This window comes from Chiloscyllium punctatum, chromosome 22 (assembly GCF_047496795.1).
Source record: "Chiloscyllium punctatum isolate Juve2018m chromosome 22, sChiPun1.3, whole genome shotgun sequence".
Classification (NCBI taxonomy): domain Eukaryota; kingdom Metazoa; phylum Chordata; class Chondrichthyes; order Orectolobiformes; family Hemiscylliidae; genus Chiloscyllium; species Chiloscyllium punctatum.
Genome location: NC_092760.1, coordinates 4478442 through 4499396, shown reverse-complemented (window position 1 = coordinate 4499396; position 20955 = coordinate 4478442).

Below are 20955 nucleotides of genomic sequence, written 5' to 3'. Positions count from 1 at the left end.
CTCTGTTTCAGCCCCTCTGTTTCTCGCCCTCTGTTTCAGCCCCTCTGTTTCAGCCCCTCTGTTTCAGTCCCTCTGTTTCTCGCCCTCTGTTTCAGCCCATCTGTTTTTCGCCCTCTGTTTCAGCACCTCTGTTTCTCGCCCTCTGTTTCAGTCGCTCTGTTTCAGCCCATCTGTTTCAGCCCCTCTGTTTCAGCCCCTCTGTTTCAGCCCCTTTGTTTCTCGCCCTCTGTTTCAGCGCCTCTGTTTCAGCCCCTGTGTTTCAGTCCCTCTGTTTCTCGCCATCTGTTTCTCGCCCTCTGTTTCAGCCCCTCTGTTTCTCGCCCTCTGTTTCAGCCCCTCTGTTTCTCGCCCTCTGTTTCAGCCCCTCTGTTTCTCGCCCTCTGTTTCAGCCACTCTGTTTCAGCCCCTCTGTTTCTCACCCTCTGTTTCTCGCCCTCTGTTTCAGCCCATCTGTTTTTCGCCCTCTGTTTCAGCCCCTCTGTTTCTCGCCCTCTGTTTCAGTCTCTCTGTTTCAACCCGTCTGTTTCAGCCCCTCTGTTTCAGCCCCTCTGTTTCTCACCCTCTGTTTCTCGCCCGCTGTTTCAGCCCCTTTGTTTCTCGCCTTCTGTTTCAGCCCCTCTGTTTCAGCCCCTCTGATTCAGCCCCTCTGTTTGTCGCCCTCTGTTTCAGCCCCTCTGTTTCTCGCCCTCTGTTTCAGCCTCTCTGTTTCAGCCCCTCTGTTTCAGCCCCTCTGTTTCAGCCCCTCTATTTCTCGCCCTCTGTTTCAGCCCCTCTGTTTCTCGCCCTCTGTTTCAGCTCCTCTGATTCAGCCCCTCTGTTTCAGCCCCTCTGATTCAGCCCATCTGTTTCAGCCCCTCTATTTCAGCCCCTCTGTTTCAGCCCCTCTGTTTCATCCCCTCTGTTTCTCGCCCTCTGTTTCTCATCCTCTGTTTCTTGCCCTCTGTTTCAGCCCATCTGTTTTTCGCACTCTGTTTCAGCCCCTCTGTTTCTCGCCCTCTGTTTCAGTCTCTCTGTTTCAGCCCGTCTGTTTCAGCCCCTCTGTTTCAGCCCCTCTGTTTCTCACCCTCTGTTTCTCGCCCGCTGTTTCAGCCCCTTTGTTTCTCGCCTTCTGTTTCAGCCCCTCTGTTTCAGCCCCTCTGATTCAGCCCCTCTGATTCAGCCCCTCTGTTTGTCGCCCTCTGTTTCAGCCCCTCTGTTTCAGCCCCTCTGTTTCAGCCCCTCTGTTACTCGCCCTCTATTTCAGCCCCTCTGTTTCTCGCCCTCTGTTTCAGCCCCTCTGTTTCTCGCCCTCTGTTTCAGCTACTCTGTTTCAGCCCCTCTGTTTCAGCCCCTCTGTTTCAGCCCCTCGGATTCAGCCCCTCTGTTTCAGCCCCTCTATTTCAGCCCCTCTGTTTCAGCCCCTCTGTTTATGGCCCTCTGTTTCAGGCCCTCTGTTTCAGCCCCACTGATTGAGCCCCTCTGTTTCAACCCCTCTGAATCAACCCCTCTGGATCAGCCCCTCTGTTTCAGCCCCTCTGTTTCAGCCCCTCTGTTTCTCGCCCTCTGTTTCAGCCCCTCTGTTTCAGCCCCTCTGTTTCAGTCCCTCTGTTTCTCGCCCTCTGTTTCAGCCCCTCTGTTTCAGCCCCTCTGTTTCAGCCGCTCTGTTTCTCGCCCTCTGTTTCAGCCCCTCTATTTCGTGCCCTCTTTTTCAGCCCCTCTGTTTCTCGCCCTCTGTATCAGCCCCTCTGTTTCTCGCCCTCTGTTTCAGCCCCTCTGTTTCAGCCCCTCTGTTTCTCGCCCTCTGTTTCAGCCCCTCTGTTTCTCGCCCTCTGTTTCAGCCCCTCTGTTTCAGCCCCTCTGTTTCAGCCCCTCTGTTTCTCGCCCTCTGTTTCAGCCCCTCTGTTTCTCGCCCTCTGTTTCTGCCCCTCTGATTTAGCCCCTCTGTTTCAGCCCCTCTGTTTCAGCCCCTCTGTTTCTCGCCCTCTGTTTCAGCCCCTCTGTTTCTCGCCCTCTGTTTCAGCCCCACTGATTCAGCCCCTCTGTTTCAACCCCTCTGAATCAGCCCCTCTGGATCAGCCCCTCTGTTTCAGCCCCTCTGTTTCAGCCCCTCAGTTTCTCGCCCTCTGTTTCAGCCCCTCTGTTTCAGCCCCTCTGTTTCAGTCCCTCTGTTTCTCGCCCTCTGTTTCTCGCCCTGTTTCAGCCCCTCTGTTTCTCGCCCTCTGTTTCAGCCCCTCTGTTTCTCGCCCTCTGTTTCAGCCCCTCTGTTTCTCGCCCTCTGTTTCAGCCACTCTGTTTCAGCCCCTCTGTTTCAGCCCCTCTGTTTCTCGCCCTCTGATTCAGCCCATCTGTTTCTCGCCCACTGTTTCAGCCCCTCTGTTTCTCGCCCTCTGTTTCAGCCCCTCTATTTCTCGCCCTCTGTTTCAGCCCCACTGTTTCAGCCCCTCTGTTTCAGCCCCTCTGTTTCAGCCCCTCTTTTTCTCGCCCTCTGTTTCAGCCCCTCTGTTTCTCGCCCTCTGTTTCAGCCCCTCTGTTTCAGCTCCTCTGTTTCAGTCCCTCTGTTTCTCGCCCTCTGTTTCAGCCCATCTGTTTTTCGCCCTCTGTTTCAGAACCTCTGTTTCTCGCCCTCTGTTTCAGTCGCTCTGTTTCAGCCCGTCTGTTTCAGCCCCTCTGTTTCAGCCCCTCTGTTTCAGCCCCTCTGTTTCTCGCCCTCTGTTTCAGCCCCTCTGTTTCTCGCCCTCTGTTTCAGCGCCTCAGTTTCAGCCCCGGTGTTTCAGTCCCTCTGTTTCTCGCCATCTGTTTCTCGCCCTCTGTTTCAGCCCCTCTGTTTCTCGCCCTCTGTTTCAGCCCCTCTGTTTCTCGCCCTCTGTTTCAGCCCCTCTGTTTCAGCCCCTCTGTTTCTCGCCATCTGTTTCAGCCCCTCTGTTTCTCGCCCTCTGTTTCAGCCCCTCTGTTCCTCGCCCTCTGTTTCTGCCCCTCTGGTTCTCGCCCTCTGTTTCAGCCCCTCTGTTTCTCGCCTTCTGTTTCAGCCCCTCTGATTCAGCTCCTCTGTTTCATCCCCTCTGATTCAGCCCCTCATTTTCAGCCCCTCTGTTTCATCCCCTCTGTTTCATCCCCTCTGTTTCTCGCCCTCTGTTTCTCGCCCTCTGTTTCAGCCCCTCTGTTTCTCGCCCTCTGTTTCAGCCCCTCTGTTTCTCGCCCTCTGTTTCAGCCCCTCTTTTTCAGGCCCTCTGTTTCTCGCCCTCTGTTTCAGCCCCACTGTTTCTCGCCCTCTGTTTCAGCCCCTCTTTTTCTCGCCCTCTGTTTCAGCCCCTCTGTTTCTCGCCCTCTGTTTCAGCCTCTCTGTTTCTCGCACTCTGTTTCAGCCCCTCTGTTTCAGCCCCTCTGTTTCTCGCCCTCTGTTTCAGCCCCTCTGTTTCACACCCTCTGTTTCAGCCCCTCTGTTTCTCGCCCTGTGTTTCAGCTCCTCAGATTCAGCCCCTCTGTTTCAGCCCCTCTGATTCAGCCCCTCTGTTTCAGCACCTCTATTTCAGCCCCTCTGTTTCAGCCCCTCTGTTTCATCCCCTCTGTTTCTCACCCTCTGTTTCTCACGCTCTGTTTCTCGCCCTCTGTTTCAGCCCCTCTGTTTCTCGCCCTCTGTTTCAGCCCCTCTGTTTCAGCCCCTCTGATTCAGCCCCTCTGATTCAGCCCCTCTGTTTCAGCCCCTTTGTTTCAGCCCCTCTGTTTCTCGCACTCTGTTTCAGCCCCTCTGTATCTCGCCCTCTGTTTCAGCCCCTCTGTTTATCGCCCTCTGTTTCAGGCCCTCTGTTTCAGCCCCTCTGTTTCTCACCCTCTGTTTCAGCCCCCCTGTTTCTCGCCCTCTGTTTCAGCCACTCTGTTTCTCGCCCTCTGTTTCAGCCCCTCTGATTCAGCCCCCCTGATTTAGCCCCTCTGATTCAGCCCCTCTGTTTCTCGCCCTCTGTTTCAGCCCCTCTGTTTCAGCCCCTCTGTTTCAGCCCCTCTGTTTCTCACCCTCTTTTTCAGCCCCTCTGATTCAGCCCCTCTGATTCAGCCCCTCTGTGTCAGCCCCTCTGTTTCAGCCCCTCTGTTTCTCGCCCTCTGTTTCAGCCCCTCTGTTTCGCGCCCTCTGTTTCTGCCCCTCTGTTTCAGCCCCTGTGTTTCAGTCCCTCTGTTTCTCATCATCTGTTTCTCGCCCTCTGTTTCAGACCCTCTGTTTCTCGCCCTCTGTTTCAGCCCCTCTGTTTCTCGCCCTCTGTTTCAGCCCCTCTGTTTCAGCCCCTCTGTTTCAGCCCCTCTGTTTCAGCCCCTCTGTTTCTCGCCCTCTGTTTCAGCCCCTCTTTTTCTCGCCATCTGTTTCAGCCCCTCTGTTTCTCGCCCTCTGTTTCAGCCTCTCTGTTTCTCGCACTCTGTATCAGACCCTCTGTTTCAGCCCCTCTGTTTCAGCCCCTCTGTTTCTCGCCCTCTGTTTCAGCCCCTCTGTTTCTGGCCCTCTTTTTCAGCCCCTCTGTTTCTTGCCCTCTGTATCAGCCCCTCTGTTTCAGCCCCTCTGTTTCAGCCCCTCTGTTTCAGCCCCTCTATTTCTCGCCCTCTGTTTCGGCCCCTCTGTTTCTCGCCCTCTGTTTCAGCCCCTCAGTTTCTCGCCCTCAGTTTCAGCTCCTCTGATTCAGCCCCTCTGTTTCAGCCCCTCTGTTTCAGCCCCTCTGTTTCATCCCCTCTGTTTCTCGCCCTCTGTTTCTCACCCTCTGTTTCTCGACCTCTGTTTCAGCCCATCTGTTTTTCGCACTCTGTTTCAGCCCCTCTGTTTCTCGCCCTCTGTTTCAGGCTCTCTGTTTCAGCCCGTCTGTTTCAGCCCCTCTGTTTCAGCCCCTCTGTTTCTCAACCTCTGTTTCTCGCCCGCTGTTTCAGCCCCTTTGTTTCTCGCCTTCTGTTTCAGCCCCTCTGTTTCAGCCCCTATGATTCAGCCCCTCTGATTCAGCCCCTCTGTTTCTCGCCCTCTGTTTCAGCCCCTCTGTTTCAGCCCCTCTGTTTCAGCCCCTCTGTTTCTCGCCCTCTGTTTCAGCCCCTCTGTTTCTCGCCCTCTGTTTCAGCCCCTCTGTTTCAGCCACTCTGTTTCAGCCCCTCTGTTTCTCGCCCTCTGTTTCATCCACTCTGTTTCTCGCCCTCTGTTTCAGCCCCACTGTTTCAGCCCCTCTGTTTCAGCCCCTCTGTTTCTCACCCTCTGTTTCAGCCCCTCTCTTTCTCGCCCTATGTTTCAGCCCCTCTGTTTCTCGCCCTCTGTTTCTGCCCCACTGGTTCTCGCCCTCTGTTTCAGCCCCTCTGCTTCAGCCCCTCTGTTTCTCGCCCTCTGTTTCAGGCTCTCTGTTTCAGCCCGTCTGTTTCAGCCCCTCTGTTTCAGCCCCTCTGTTTCTCAACCTCTGTTTCTCGCCCGCTGTTTCAGCCCCTTTGTTTCTCACCTTCTGTTTCAGCCCCTCTGTTTCAGCCCCTATGATTCAGCCCCTCTGATTCAGCCCCTCTGTTTCTCGCCCTCTGTTTAAGCCCCTCTGTTTCAGCCCCTCTGTTTCAGCCCCTCTGTTTCTCGCCCTCTGTTTCAGCCCCTCTGTTTCTCGCCCTCTGTTTCAGCCCCTCTGTTTCAGCCACTCTGTTTCAGCCCCTCTGTTTCTCGCCCTCTGTTTCATCCACTCTGTTTCTCGCCCTCTGTTTCAGCCCCACTGTTTCAGCCCCTCTGTTTCAGCCCCTCTGTTTCTCACCCTCTGTTTCAGCCCCTCTCTTTCTCGCCCTATGTTTCAGCCCCTCTGTTTCTCGCCCTCTGTTTCTGCCCCACTGGTTCTCGCCCTCTGTTTCAGCCCCTCTTCTTCAGCCCCTCTGTTTGTCGCCCTCTGTTTCAGCCAGTCTGTTTCTCGCCCTCTGTTTCAGCACCTCTGTTTCTCGCCCTCTGTTTCAGCCCCTCTGTTTCAGCCCCTGTGTTTCAGTCCCTCTGTTTCTCTACCCTCTGTTTCAGCCCCTCTGTTTCTCGCCCTCTGTTTCAGCCCCTCTGTTTCAGCCCCTCTGTTTCAGCCCCTCTGTTTCAGCCCCTCTGTTTCAGCCCCTCTGTTTCAGCCCCTCTGTTTCTCGCCCTCTGTTTCAGCCCCTCTGTTTCTCGCCCTCTGTTTCAGCCCCTCTGTTTCAGCCCCTCTGTTTCAGCCCCTCTGTTTCAGCCCCTCTGTTTCTCGCCCTCTGTTTCAGCCCCTCTGTTTCTCGCCCTCTGTTTCAGCCCCTCTGTTGCAGCCCCTCTGTTTCAGCCCCTCTGTTTCAGCCCCTCTGTTTCTCTACCCTCTGTTTCAACCCCTCTGTTTCTCGCCCTCTGTTTCAGCCCCTCTGTTTCTCGCCCTCTGTTTCAGCACCTCTGTTTCTCGCCCTCTGTTTCAGCCCCTCTGTTTCAGCCCCTGTGTTTCAGTCCCTCTGTTTCAGCACCTCTGTTTCTCGCCCTCTGTTTCAGCCCCTCTGTTTCTCGCCCTCTGTTTCAGCCCCTCTGTTTCTCGCCCTCTGTTTCAGCCACTCTGTTTCTCGCCCTCTGTTTCAGCCCCACTGTTTCAGCCCCTCTGTTTCAGCCCCTCTGTTTCTCACCCTCTGTTTCAGCCCCTCTGTTTCTCGCCCTATGTTTCAGCCCCTCTGTTTCTCGCCCTCTGTTTCTGCCCCACTGGTTCTCGCCCTCTGTTTCAGCCCCTCTGCTTCAGCCAGTCTGTTTGTCGCCCTCTGTTTCAGCCAGTCTGTTTCTCGCCCTCTGTTTCAGCACCTCTGTTTCTCGCCCTCTGTTTCAGCCCCTCTGTTTCAGCCCCTGTGTTTCAGTCCCTCTGTTTCTCTACCCTCTGTTTCAGCCCCTCTGTTTCTCGCCCTCTGTTTCAGCCCCTCTGTTTCTCGCCCTCTGTTTCAGCCCCTCTGTTTCAGCCCCTCTGTTTCAGCCCCTCTGTTTCAGCCCCTCTGTTTCAGCCCCTCTGTTTCAGCCCCTCTGTTTCTCGCCCTCTGTTTCAGCCCCTCTGTTTCTCGCCCTCTGTTTCAGCCCCTCTGTTTCAGCCCCTCTGTTTCAGCCCCTCTGTTTCAGCCCCTCTGTTTCTCGCCCTCTGTTTCAGCCCCTCTGTTTCAGCCCCTCTGTTTCAGCCCCTCTGTTTCAGCCCCTCTGTTTCTCTACCCTCTGTTTCAGCCCCTCTGTTTCTCGCCCTCTGTTTCAGCCCCTCTGTTTCTCGCCCTCTGTTTCAGCCCCTCTGTTTCAGCCCCTGTGTTTCAGTCCCTCTGTTTCAGCACCTCTGTTTCTCGCCCTCTGTTTCTCACCCTCTGTTTCTCGACCTCTGTTTCAGCCCATCTGTTTTTCGCACTCTGTTTCAGCCCCTCTGTTTCTCGCCCTCTGTTTCAGGCTCTCTGTTTCAGCCCGTCTGTTTCAGCCCCTCTGTTTCAGCCCCTCTGTTTCTCAACCTCTGTTTCTCGCCCGCTGTTTCAGCCCCTTTGTTTCTCGCCTTCTGTTTCGGTCCCTCTGTTTCAGCCCCTATGATTCAGCCCCTCTGTTTCAGCCCCTCTGTTTCTCGCCCTCTGTTTCAGCCCCTCTGTTTCAGCCCCTCTGTTTCAGCCCCTCTGTTTCTCGCCCTCTGTTTCAGCCCCTCTGTTTCTCGCCCTCTGTTTCAGCCCCTCTGTTTCAGCCACTCTGTTTCAGCCCCTCTGTTTCTCGACCTCTGTTTCATCCACTCTGTTTCTCGCCCTCTGTTTCAGCCCCACTGTTTCAGCCCCTCTGTTTCAGCCCCTCTGTTTCTCACCCTCTGTTTCAGCCCCTCTCTTTCTCGCCCTATGTTTCAGCCCCTCTGTTTCTCGCACTCTGTTTCTGCCCCACTGGTTCTCGCCCTCTGTTTCAGCCCCTCTGCTTCAGCCCCTCTGTTTGTCGCCCTCTGTTTCAGCCAGTCTGTTTCTCGCCCTCTGTTTCAGCACCTCTGTTTCTCGCCCTCTGTTTCAGCCCCTCTGTTTCAGCCCCTGTGTTTCAGTCCCTCTGTTTCTCTACCCTCTGTTTCAGCCCCTCTGTTTCTCGCCCTCTGTTTCAGCCCCTCTGTTTCAGCCCCTCTGTTTCAGCCCCTCTGTTTCAGCCCCTCTGTTTCTCGCCCTCTGTTTCAGCCCCTCTGTTTCTCGCCCTCTGTTTCAGCCCCTCTGTTTCAGCCCCTCTGTTTCAGCCCCTCTGTTTCAGCCCCTCTGTTTCTCGCCCTCTGTTTCAGCCCCTCTGTTTCAGCCCCTCTGTTTCAGCCCCTCTGTTTCAGCCCCTCTGTTTCTCTACCCTCTGTTTCAGCCCCTCTGTTTCTCGCCCTCTGTTTCAGCCCCTCTGTTTCTCGCCCTCTGTTTCAGCACCTCTGTTTCTCGCCCTCTGTTTCAGCCCCTCTGTTTCAGCCCCTGTGTTTCAGTCCCTCTGTTTCAGCACCTCTGTTTCTCGCCCTCTGTTTCTCACCCTCTGTTTCTCGACCTCTGTTTCAGCCCATCTGTTTTTCGCACTCTGTTTCAGCCCCTCTGTATCTCGCCCTCTGTTTCAGGCTCTCTGTTTCAGCCCGTCTGTTTCAGCCCCTCTGTTTCAGCCCCTCTGTTTCTCAACCTCTGTTTCTCGCCCGCTGTTTCAGCCCCTTTGTTTCTCGCCTTCTGTTTCAGCCCCTCTGTTTCAGCCCCTATGATTCAGCCCCTCTGATTCAGCCCCTCTGTTTCTCGCCCTCTGTTTCAGCCCCTCTGTTTCAGCCCCTCTGTTTCAGCCCCTCTGTTTCTCGCCCTCTGTTTCAGCCCCTCTGTTTCTCGCCCTCTGTTTCAACCCCTCTGTTTCAGCCACTCTGTTTCAGCCCCTCTGTTTCTCGCCCTCTGTTTCATCCACTCTGTTTCTCGCCCTCTGTTTCAGCCCCACTGTTTCAGCCCCTCTGTTTCAGCCCCTCTGTTTCTCACCCTCTGTTTCAGCCCCTCTCTTTCTCGCCCTATGTTTCAGCCCCTCTGTTTCTCGCCCTCTGTTTCTGCCCCACTGGTTCTCGCCCTCTGTTTCAGCCCCTCTGCTTCAGCCCCTCTGTTTGTCGCCCTCTGTTTCAGCCAGTCTGTTTCTCGCCCTCTGTTTCAGCACCTCTGTTTCTCGCCCTCTGTTTCAGCCCCTCTGTTTCAGCCCCTGTGTTTCAGTCCCTCTGTTTCTCTACCCTCTGTTTCAGCCCCTCTGTTTCTCGCCCTCTGTTTCAGCCCCTCTGTTTCAGGATCTCTGTTTCAGCCCCTCTGTTTCAGCCCCTCTGTTTCAGCCCCTCTGTTTCAGCCCCTCTGTTTCTCGCCCTCTGTTTCAGCCCCTCTGTTTCTCGCCCTCTGTTTCAGTCCCTCTGTTTCAGCCCCTCTGTTTCAGCCCCTCTGTTTCAGCCCCTCTGTTTCTCGCCCTCTGTTTCAGCCCCTCTGTTTCTCGCCCTCTGTTTCAGCCCCTCTGTTTCAGCCCCTCTGTTTCAGCCCCTCTGTTTCAGCCCCTCTGTTTCTCTACCCTCTGTTTCAGCCCCTCTGTTTCTCGCCCTCTGTTTCAGCCCCTCTGTTTCTCGCCCTCTGTTTCAGCACCTCTGTTTCTCGCCCTCTGTTTCAGCCCCTCTGTTTCAGCCCCTGCGTTTCAGTCCCTCTGTTTCAGCACCTCTGTTTCTCGCCCTCTGTTTCAGCCCCTGTGTTTCTCGCCCTCTGTTTCAGCCCCTCTGTTTCTCGCCCTCTGTTTCAGCCACTCTGTTTCTCGCCCTCTGTTTCAGCCCCACTGTTTCAGCCCCTCTGTTTCAGCCCCTCTGTTTCTCACCCTCTGTTTCAGCCCCTCTGTTTCTCGCCCTCTGTTTCAGCCCCTCTGCTTCAGCCCCTCTGTTTGTCGCCCTCTGTTTCAGCCAGTCTGTTTCTCGCCCTCTGTTTCAGCACCTCTGTTTCTCGCCCTCTGTTTCAGCCCCTCTGTTTCAGCCCCTGTGTTTCAGTCCCTCTGTTTCTCTACCCTCTGTTTCAGCCCCTCTGTTTCTCGCCCTCTGTTTCAGCCCCTCTGTTTCTCGCCCTCTGTTTCAGCCCCTCTGTTTCAGCCCCTCTGTTTCAGCCCCTCTGTTTCAGCCCCTCTGTTTCAGCCCCTCTGTTTCAGCCCCTCTGTTTCTCGCCCTCTGTTTCAGCCCCTCTGTTTCTCGCCCTCTGTTTCAGCCCCTCTGTTTCAGCCCCTCTGTTTCTCGCCCTCTGTTTCAGCCCCTCTGTTTCTCGCCCTCTGTTTCAGCCCCTCTGTTTCAGCCCCTCTGTTTCAGCCCCTCTGTTTCAGCCCCTCTGTTTCTCTACCCTCTGTTTCAGCCCCTCTGTTTCTCGCCCTCTGTTTCAGCCCCTCTGTTTCTCGCCCTCTGTTTCAGCACCTCTGTTTCTCGCCCTCTGTTTCAGCCCCTCTGTTTCAGCCCCTGTGTTTCAGTCCCTCTGTTTCAGCACCTCTGTTTCTCGCCCTCTGTTTCAGCCCCTCTGTTTCAGCCCCTGTGTTTCAGTCCCTCGGTTTCTCTACCCTCTGTTTCAGCCCCTCTGTTTCTCGCCCTCTGTTTCAGCCCCTCTGTTTCTCGCCCTCTGTTTCAGCCCCTCTGTTTCTCGCCCTCTGTTTCAGCTCCTCTGATTCAGCCCCTCTGTTTCAGCCCCTCTGATTCAGCCCCTCTGTTTCTCGCCCTCTGTTTCAGCCCCTCTGTTTCTCGCCCTCTGTTTCAGCCCCTCTGTTTCAGCCCCTCTGTTTCAGCCCCTCTGTTTCTCTACCCTCTGTTTCAGCCCCTCTGTTTCTCGCCCTCTGTTTCAGCCCCTCTGTTTCTCGCCCTCTGTTTCAGCACCTCTGTTTCTCGCCCTCTGTTTCAGCCCCTCTGTTTCAGCCCCTGTGTTTCAGTCCCTCTGTTTCAGCACCTCTGTTTCTCGCCCTCTGTTTCAGCCCCTCTGTTTCTCGCCCTCTGTTTCAGCCCCTCTGTTTCTCGCCCTCTGTTTCAGCCACTCTGTTTCTCGCCCTCTGTTTCAGCCCCACTGTTTCAGCCCCTCTGTTTCAGCCCCTCTGTTTCTCACCCTCTGTTTCAGCCCCTCTGTTTCTCGCCCTCTGTTTCAGCCCCTCTGCTTCAGCCCCTCTGTTTGTCGCCCTCTGTTTCAGCCAGTCTGTTTCTCGCCCTCTGTTTCAGCACCTCTGTTTCTCGCCCTCTGTTTCAGCCCCTCTGTTTCAGCCCCTGTGTTTCAGTCCCTCTGTTTCTCTACCCTCTGTTTCAGCCCCTCTGTTTCTCGCCCTCTGTTTCAGCCCCTCTGTTTCTCGCCCTCTGTTTCAGCCCCTCTGTTTCAGCCCCTCTGTTTCAGCCCCTCTGTTTCAGCCCCTCTGTTTCAGCCCCTCTGTTTCTCGCCCTCTGTTTCAGCCCCTCTGTTTCTCGCCCTCTGTTTCAGCCCCTCTGTTTCAGCCCCTCTGTTTCAGCCCCTCTGTTTCAGCCCCTCTGTTTCTCGCCCTCTGTTTCAGCCCCTCTGTTTCTCGCCCTCTGTTTCAGCCCCTCTGTTTCAGCCCCTCTGTTTCAGCCCCTCTGTTTCTCTACCCTCTGTTTCAGCCCCTCTGTTTCTCGCCCTCTGTTTCAGCCCCTCTGTTTCTCGCCCTCTGTTTCAGCACCTCTGTTTCTCGCCCTCTGTTTCAGCCCCTCTGTTTCAGCCCCTGTGTTTCAGTCCCTCTGTTTCAGCACCTCTGTTTCTCGCCCTCTGTTTCAGCCCCTCTGTTTCAGCCCCTGTGTTTCAGTCCCTCGGTTTCTCTACCCTCTGTTTCAGCCCCTCTGTTTCTCGCCCTCTGTTTCAGCCCCTCTGTTTCTCGCCCTCTGTTTCAGCCCCTCTGTTTCTCGCCCTCTGTTTCAGCTCCTCTGATTCAGCCCCTCTGTTTCACCCCCTCTGATTCAGCCTCTTTGTATCAGCCCCTCTATTTCAGCCCCTCTGTTTCAGCCCCTCTGTTTCATCCCCACTGTTTCTCGCCCTCTGTTTCTCACCCTCTGTTTCTCGCCCTCTGTTTCAGCCCATCTGTTTATCGCCCTCTGTTTCAGGCCCTCTGTTTCAGCCCCTCTGTTTCTCACCCTCTGTTTCAGCCCCTCTGTTTCTCGCCCTCTGTTTCAGGCCCTCTGTTTCAGCCCCTCTGTTTCATCCCCTCTGTTTCTCGCCCTCTGTTTCTCGCCCTCTGTTTCAGCCCCTCTGTTTCTCGCCCTCTGTTTCAGCCCCTCTGTTTCTCGCCCTCTGTTTCAGCCCCTCTTTTTCAGCCCCTCTGTTTCTCGCCCTCTGTTTCAGCCCCACTGTTTCTCGCCCTCTGTTTCAGCCCCTCTTTTTCTCGCCCTCTGTTTCAGCCCCTCTGTTTCTCGCCCTCTGTTTCAGCCTCTCTGTTTCTCGCACTCTGTTTCAGCCCCTCTGTTTCAGCCCCTCTGTTTCTCGCCCTCTGTTTCAGCCCCTCTGTTTCTCACCCTCTGTTTCAGCCCCTCTGTTTCTCGCCCTGTGTTTCAGCTCCTCAGATTCAGCCCCTCTGTTTCAGCCCCTCTGATTCAGCCCCTCTGTTTCAGCACCTCTATTTCAGCCCCTCTGTTTCAGCCCCTCTGTTTCATCCCCTCTGTTTCTCACCCTCTGTTTCTCACGCTCTGTTTCTCGCCCTCTGTTTCAGCCCCTCTGTTTCTCGCCCTCTGTTTCAGCCCCTCTGTTTCAGCCCCTCTGATTCAGCCCCTCTGATTCAGCCCCTCTGTTTCAGCCCCTTTGTTTCAGCCCCTCTGTTTCTCGCACTCTGTTTCAGCCCCTCTGTTTCTCGCCCTCTGTTTCAGCCCCTCTGTTTATCGCCCTCTGTTTCAGCCCCTCTGTTTCAGCCCCTCCGTTTCATCCCCTCTGTTTCTCACCCACTGTTTCTCACGCTCTGTTTCTCGCCCTCTGTTTCAGCCCCTCTGTTTCTCGCCCTCTGTTTCAGCCCCTCTGTTTCAGCCCCTCTGATTCAGCCCCTCTGATTCAGCCCCTCTGTTTCAGCCCCTTTGTTTCAGCCCCTCTGTTTCTCGCACTCTGTTTCAGCCCCTCTGTTTCTCGTCCTCTGTTTCAGCCCCTCTGTTTATCGCCCTCTGTTTCAGCCCCTCTGTTTCAGCCCCTCTGTTTCAGCCCCTCTGTTTCTCGCCCTCTGTTTCAGCCCCTCTGTTTCTCGCCATCTGTTTCAGTCCCTCTGTTTCTCGCCCTCTGTTTCAGCCTCTCTGTTTCTCGCACTCTGTATCAGACCCTCTGTTTCAGCCCCTCTGTTTCAGCCCCTCTGTTTCTCGCCCTCTGTTTCAGCCCCTCTGTTTCTCGCCCTGTTTTTCAGCCCCTCTGTTTCTTGCCCTCTGTATCAGCCCCTCTGTTTCAGCCCCTCTGTTTCAGCCCCTCTGTTTCAGCCCCTCTATTTCTCGCCCTCTGTTTCGGCCCCTCTGTTTCTCAACATCTGTTTCAGCCCCTCAGTTTCTCGCCCTCAGTTTCAGCTCCTCTGATTCAGCCCCTCTGTTTCAGCCCCTCTGTTTCAGCCCCTCTGTTTCATCCCCTCTGTTTCTCGCCCTCTGTTTCTCACCCTCTGTTTCTCGACCTCTGTTTCAGCCCATCTGTTTTTCGCACTCTGTTTCAGCCCCTCTGTTTCTCGCCCTCTGTTTCAGGCTCTCTGTTTCAGCCCGTCTGTTTCAGCCCCTATGTTTCAGCCCCTCTGTTTCTCAACCTCTGTTTCTCGCCCGCTGTTTCAGCCCCTTTGTTTCTCGCCTTCTGTTTCAGCCCCTCTGTTTCAGCCCCTATGATTCAGCCCCTCTGATTCAGCCCCTCTGTTTCTCGCCCTCTGTTTCAGCCCCTCTGTTTCAGCCCCTCTGTTTCAGCCCCTCTGTTTCTTGCCCTCTGTTTCAGCCCCTCTGTTTCTCGCCCTCTGTTTCAGCCCCTCTGTTTCAGCCACTCTGTTTCAGCCCCTCTGTTTCTCGCCCTCTGTTTCAGCCACTCTGTTTCTCGCCCTCTGTTTCAGCCCCACTGTTTCAGCCCCTCTGTTTCAGCCCCTCTGTTTCTCACCCTCTGTTTCAGCCCCTCTGATTCTCGCCCTATGTTTCAGCCCCTCTGTTTCTCGCCCTCTGTTTCTGCCCCACTGGTTCTCGCCCTCTGTTTCAGCCCCTCTGCTTCAGCCCCTCTGTTTGTCGCCCTCTGTTTCAGCCAGTCTGTTTCTCGCCCTCTGTTTCAGCACCTCTGTTTCTCGCCCTCTGTTTCAGCCCCTCTGTTTCAGCCCCTGTGTTTCAGTCCCTCTGTTTCTCTACCCTCTGTTTCAGCCCCTCTGTTTCTCGCCCTCTGTTTCAGCCCCTCTGTTTCTCGCCCTCTGTTTCAGCCCCTCTGTTTCAGCCCCTCTGTTTCAGCCCCTCTGTTTCAGCCCCTCTGTTTCAGCCCCTCTGTTTCAGCCCCTCTGTTTCTCGCCCTCTGTTTCAGCCCCTCTGTTTCTCGCCCTCTGTTTCAGCCCCTCTGTTTCAGCCCCTCTGTTTCAGCCCCTCTGTTTCAGCCCCTCTGTTTCTCGCCCTCTGTTTCAGCCCCTCTGTTTCTCGCCCTCTGTTTCAGCCCCTCTGTTTCAGCCCCTCTGTTTCAGCCCCTCTGTTTCAGCCCCTCTGTTTCTCTACCCTCTGTTTCAGCCCCTCTGTTTCTCGCCCTCTGTTTCAGCCCCTCTGTTTCTCGCCCTCTGTTTCAGCACCTCTGTTTCTCGCCCTCTGTTTCAGCCCCTCTGTTTCAGCCCCTGTGTTTCAGTCCCTCTGTTTCAGCACCTCTGTTTCTCGCCCTCTGTTTCAGCCCCTCTGTTTCAGCCCCTGTGTTTCAGTCGCTCGGTTTCTCTACCCTCTGTTTCATCCCCTCTGTTTCTCCACCTCTGTTTCTCACCCTCTGTTTCTCGCCCTCTGTTTCAGCCCATCTGTTTATCGCCCTCTGTTTCAGGCCCTCTGTTTCAGCCCCTCTGTTTCTCACCCTCTGTTTCAGACCCTCTGTTTCACGCCCTCTGTTTCAGTCCCTCTGTTTCAGCCCCTCTGTTTCTCGCCCTCTGTTTCAGCCCCTCTGTTTCTCGCCCTCTGTTTCTGCCCCTCTGATTTAGTCCCTCTGTTTCAGCCCCTCTGTTTCAGCCCCTCTGTTTCTCGCCCTCTGTTTCAGCCCCTCTGTTTCACGCCCTCTGTTTCAGCCCCTCTGTTTCTCGCCCTCTGTTTCAGCCCCACTGATTCAGCTCCTCTGTTTCAACCCCTCTGAATCAGCCCCTCTGGCTCAGCCCCTCTGTTTCAGGCCCTCTGTTTCAGCCCCTCTGTTTCTCGCCCTCTGTTTCAGCCCCTCTGTTTCAGCCCCTCTGTTTCAGTCCCTCAGTTTCTCGCCCTGTGTTTCAGCCCCTCTGTTTCAGCCCCTCTGTTTCAGCCGCTCTGTTTCTCGCCCTCTGTTTCAGACCCTCTATTTCTCGCCCTCTTTTTCAGCCCCTCTGTTTCTCGCCCTCTGTATCAGCCCCTCTGTTTCAGCCCCTCTGTTTCTCGCCCTCTGTTTCAGCCCCTCTGTTTCAGCCCCTCTGTTTCTCGCCCTCTGTTTCAGCCCTTCTGTTTCTCGCCCTCTGTTTCAGCCCCTCTGTTTCAGCCCCTCTGTTTCTCGCCCTCTGTTTCAGCCCCTCTGTTTCTCGCCCTCTGTTTCTGCCCCTCTGATTTAACCCCTCTGTTTCAGCCCCTCTGTTTCAGCCCCTCTGTTTCTCGCCCTCTGTTTCAGCCCCTCTGTTTCTCGCCCTGTGTTTCAGCCCCACTGATTCAGCCCCTCTGTTTCAATCCCTCTGAATCAGCCCCTCTGGATCAGCCCCTCTGTTTCAGCCCCTCTGTTTCAGCCCCTCAGTTTCTCGCCCTCTGTTTCAGCCCCTCTGTTTCAGCCCCTCTGTTTCAGTCCCTCTGTTTCTCGCCCTCTGTTTCTCGCCCTCTGTTTCAGCCCCTCTGTTTCTCGCCCTCTATTTCAGCCCCTCTGTTTCTCGCCCTGTGTTTCAGCCCCTCTGTTTCTCGCCCTCTGTTTCAGCCCCTCTGTTTCAGCCCCTCTGTTTCGGCCCCTCTGTTTCTCGCCCTCTGATTCAGCCCATCTGTTTCTCGCCCACTGTTTCAGCCCCTCTGTTTCTCGCCCTCTGTTTCAGCCCCTCTATTTCTCGCCCTCTGTTTCAGCCCCACTGTTTCAGCCCCTCTGTTTCAGCCCCTCTGTTTCAGCCCCTCTTTTTCTCGCCCTCTGTTTCAGCCCCTCTGTTTCTCGCCCTCTGTTTCAGCCCCTCTGTTTCAGCCCCTCTGTTTCAGTCCGTCTGTTTCTCGCCCTCTGTTTCTCCCCCTCTGTTTCAGCCCCTCTGTTTCTCGCCCTCTGTTTCAGCCCCTCTGTTTCTCGCCCTCTGTTTCAGCCCCTCTGTTTTGCGCTCTCTGTTTCAGCCCCTCTGATTCAGCCCCTCTGTTTCAGCCCCTCTGTTTCTCCCCCTCTGTTCCAGCCCCTCTGTTTCAGCCCCTGTGTTTCAGCCACTCTGTTTCAGCCCCTCTGTTTCAGCCCCTCTGTTTCAGACCCTCTGTTTCAGCCACTCTGTTTCTCGCCCTCTGTTTCAGCCCCTCTGTTTTTCGCCCTCTTTTTCAGCCCCTCTGTTTCAGCCCGTCTGTTTCAGCCACTCTGTTTCTCGCCCTCTGTTTCAGCCCCTCTGTTTCTCACCCTCTGTTTCAGCCCCTCTGTTTCAGCCCCTCTGTTTCTCGCCCTCTGTTTCAGCCCCTCTGTTTCTCGCCCTCTGTTTCAGCCCCTCTGATTCAGCCCCTCTGTTTCAGCCCCTCTGTTTCATCCCCTCTGTTTCTCGCCCTCTGTTTCTCACCCTCTGTTTCTCGCCCTCTGTTTCAACCCATCTGTTTTTCGCCCTCTGTTTCAGCCCCTCTGTTTCTCGCCCTCTGTTTCAATCTCTCTGTTTCAGCCCGTCTGTTTCAGCCCCTCTGTTTCAGCCCCTCTGTTTCTCACCCTCTGTTTCTCGCCCGCTGTTTCAGCCCCTTTGTTTCTCGCCTTCTGTTTCAGCCCCTCTGTTTCAGCCCCTCTGATTCAGCCGCTCTGTTTGTCGCCCTCTGTTTCAGCCCCTCTGTTTCTCGCCCTCTGTTTCAGCCTCTCTGTTTCAGCCGGCTGTTTCAGCCCCTCTGTTTCAGCCCCTCTATTTCTCGCCCTCTGTTTCAGCCCCTCTGTTTCTCGCCCTCTGTTTCAGCTCCTCTGATTCAGCCCCTCTGTTTCAGCCCCTCTGATTCAGCCCATCTGTTTCAGCCCCTCTATTTCAGCCCCTCTGTTTCAGCCCCTCTGTTTCATCCCCTCTGTTTCTCGCCCTCTGTTTCTCATCCTCTGTTTCTTGCCCTCTGTTTCAGCCCATCTGTTTTTCGCACTCTGTTTCAGCCCCTCTGTTTCTCGCCCTCTGTTTCAGTCTCTCTGTTTCAGCCCGTCTGTTTCAGCCCCTCTGTTTCAGCCCCTCTGTTTCTCACCCTCTGTTTCTCGCCCGCTGTTTCAGCCCCTCTGTTTCAGCCCCTCTGATTCAGCCCCTCTGATTCAGCCCCTCTGTTTGTCGCCCTCTGTTTCAGCCCCTCTGTTTCAGCCACTCTGTTTCAGCCCCTCTGTTACTCGCCCTCTGTTTCAGCCCCTCTGTTTCTCGCCCTCTGTTTCAGCCCCTCTGTTTCTCGCCCTCTGTTTCAGCTCCTCTGTTTCAGCCCCTCTGTTTCAGCCCCTCTGTTTCAGCCCCTCTGTTTCATCCCCTCTGTTTCTCGCCCTCTGTTTCTCACCCTCTGTTTCTCGACCTCTGTTTCAGCCCATCTGTTTTTCGCACTCTGTTTCAGCCCCTCTGTTTCTCGCCCTCTGTTTCAGGATCTCTGTTTCAGCCCGTCTGTTTCAGCCCCTCTGTTTCAGCCCCTCTGTTTCTCAACATCTGTTTCTCGCCCGCTGTTTCAGCCCCTTTGTTTCTCGCCTTCTGTTTCAGCCCCTCTGTTTCAGCCCCTATGATTCAGCGGCTCTGATTCAGCCCCTCTGTTTCTCGCCCTCTGTTTCAGCCCCTCTGTTTCAGCCCCTCTGTTTCAGCCCATCTGTTTTTCGCACTCTGTTTCAGCCCCTCTGTTTCTCGCCCTCTGTTTCAGGCTCTCTGTTTCAGCCCGTCTGTTTCAGCCCCTCTGTTTCAGCCCCACTGTTTCTCAACCTCTGTTTCTCGCCCGCTGTTTCAGCCCCTTTGTTTCTCGCCTTCTGTTTCAGCCCCTCTGTTTCAGCCCCTATGATTCAGCCCCTCTGATTCAGCCCCTCTGTTTCTCGCCCTCTGTTTCAGCCCCTCTGTTTCAGCCCCTCTGTTTCAGCCCCTCTGTTTCTCGCCCTCTGTTTCAGCCCCTCTGTTTCTCGCCCTCTGTTTCAGCCCCTCTGTTTCAGCCACTCTGTTTCAGCCCCTCTGTTTCTCGCCCTCTGTTTCAGCCACTCTGTTTCTCGCCCTCTGTTTCAGCCCCACTGTTTCAGCCCCTCTGTTTCAGCCCCTCTGTTTCTCACCCTCTGTTTCAGCCCCTCTGATTCTCGCCCTATGTTTCAGCCCCTCTGTTTCTCGCCCTCTGTTTCTGCCCCACTGGTTCTCGCCCTCTGTTTCAGCCCCTCTGCTTCAGCCCCTCTGTTTGTCGCCCTCTGTTTCAGCCAGTCTGTTTCTCGCCCTCTGTTTCAGCACCTCTGTTTCTCGCCCTCTGTTTCAGCCCCTCTGTTTCAGCCCCTGTGTTTCAGTCCCTCTGTTTCTCTACCCTCTGTTTCAGCCCCTCTGTTTCTCGCCCTCTGTTTCAGCCCCTCTGTTTCTCGCCCTCTGTTTCAGCCCCTCTGTTTCAGCCCCTCTGTTTCAGCCCCTCTGTTTCAGCCCCTCTGTTTCAGCCCCTCTGTTTCTCGCCCTCTGTTTCAGCCCCTCTGTTTCTCGCGCTCTGTTTCAGCCCCTCTGTTTCAGCCCCTCCGTTTCAGCCCCTCTGTTTCAGCCCCTCTGTTTCTCGCCCTGTGTTTCAGCCCCTCTGTTTCTCGCCCTCTGTTTCAGCCCCTCTGTTTCAGCCCCTCTGTTTCAGCCCCTCTGTTTCAGCCCCTCTGTTTCAGCCCCTCTGTTTCTCTACCCTCTGTTTCAGCCCCTCTGTTTCTCGCCCTCTGTTTCAGCCCCTCTGTTTCTCGCCTTCTGTTTCAGCCCCTCTGTTTCAGCCCCTCTGATTCAGCCGCTCTGTTTGTCGCCCTCTGTTTCAGCCCCTCTGTTTCTCGCCCTCTGTTTCAGCCTCTCTGTTTCAGCCGGCTGTTTCAGCCCCTCTGTTTCAGCCCCTCTATTTCTCGCCCTCTGTTTCAGCCCCTCTGTTTCTCGCCCTCTGTTTCAGCTCCTCTGATTCAGCCCCTCTGTTTCAGCCCCTCTGATTCAGCCCATCTGTTTCAGCCCCTCTATTTCAGCCCCTCTGTTTCAGCCCCTCTGTTTCATCCCCTCTGTTTCTCGCCCTCTGTTTCTCATCCTCTGTTTCTTGCCCTCTGTTTCAGCCCATCTGTTTTTCGCACTCTGTTTCAGCCCCTCTGTTTCTCGCCCTCTGTTTCAGTCTCTCTGTTTCAGCCCGTCTGTTTCAGCCCATCTGTTTCAGCCCCTCTGTTTCTCACCCTCTGTTTCTCGCCCGCTGTTTCAGCCCCTTTGTTTCTCGCCTTCTGTTTCAGCCCCTCTGTTTCAGCCCCTCTGATTCAGCCCCTCTGATTCAGCCCCTCTGTTTGTCGCCCTCTGTTTCAGCCCCTCTGTTTCAGCCCCTCTGTTTCAGCCCCTCTGTTACTCGCCCTCTGTTTCAGCCCCTCTGTTTCTCGCCCTCTGTTTCAGCCCCTCTGTTTCTCGCCCTCTGTTTCAGCTCCTCTGTTTCAGCCCCTCTGTTTCAGCCCCTCTGTTTCAGCCCCTCTGTTTCATCCCCTCTGTTTCTCGCCCTCTGTTTCTCACCCTCTGTTTCTCGACCTCTGTTTCAGCCCATCTGTTTTTCGCACTCTGTTTCAGCCCCTCTGTTTCTCGCCCTCTGTTTCAGGATCTCTGTTTCAGCCCGTCTGTTTCAGCCCCTCTGTTTCAGCCCCTCTGTTTCTCAACATCTGTTTCTCGCCCGCTGTTTCAGCCCCTTTGTTTCTCGCCTTCTGTTTCAGCCCCTCTGTTTCAGCCCCTATGATTCAGCGGCTCTGATTCAGCCCCTCTGTTTCTCGCCCTCTGTTTCAGCCCCTCTGTTTCAGCCCCTCTGTTTCAGCCCATCTGTTTTTCGCACTCTGTTTCAGCCCCACTGTTTCTCAACCTCTGTTTCTCGCCCGCTGTTTCAGCCCCTTTGTTTCTCGCCTTCTGTTTCAGCCCCTCTGTTTCAGCCCCTATGATTCAGCCCCTCTGATTCAGCCCCTCTGTTTCTCGCCCTCTGTTTCAGCCCCTCTGTTTCAGCCCCTCTGTTTCAGCCCCTCTGTTTCTCGCCCTCTGTTTCAGCCCCTCTGTTTCTCGCCCTCTGTTTCAGCCCCTCTGTTTCAGCCACTCTGTTTCAGCCCCTCTGTTTCTCGCCCTCTGTTTCAGCCACTCTGTTTCTCGCCCTCTGTTTCAGCCCCACTGTTTCAGCCCCTCTGTTTCAGCCCCTCTGTTTCTCACCCTCTGTTTCAGCCCCTCTGATTCTCGCCCTATGTTTCAGCCCCTCTGTTTCTCGCCCTCTGTTTCTGCCCCACTGGTTCTCGCCCTCTGTTTCAGCCCCTCTGCTTCAGCCCCTCTGTTTGTCGCCCTCTGTTTCAGCCAGTCTGTTTCTCGCCCTCTGTTTCAGCACCTCTGTTTCTCGCCCTCTGTTTCAGCCCCTCTGTTTCAGCCCCTGTGTTTCAGTCCCTCTGTTTCTCTACCCTCTGTTTCAGCCCCTCTGTTTCTCGCCCTCTGTTTCAGCCCCTCTGTTTCTCGCCCTCTGCTTCAGCCCCTCTGTTTCAGCCCCTCTGTTTCAGCCCCTCTGTTTCAGCCCCTCTGTTTCAGCCCCTCTGTTT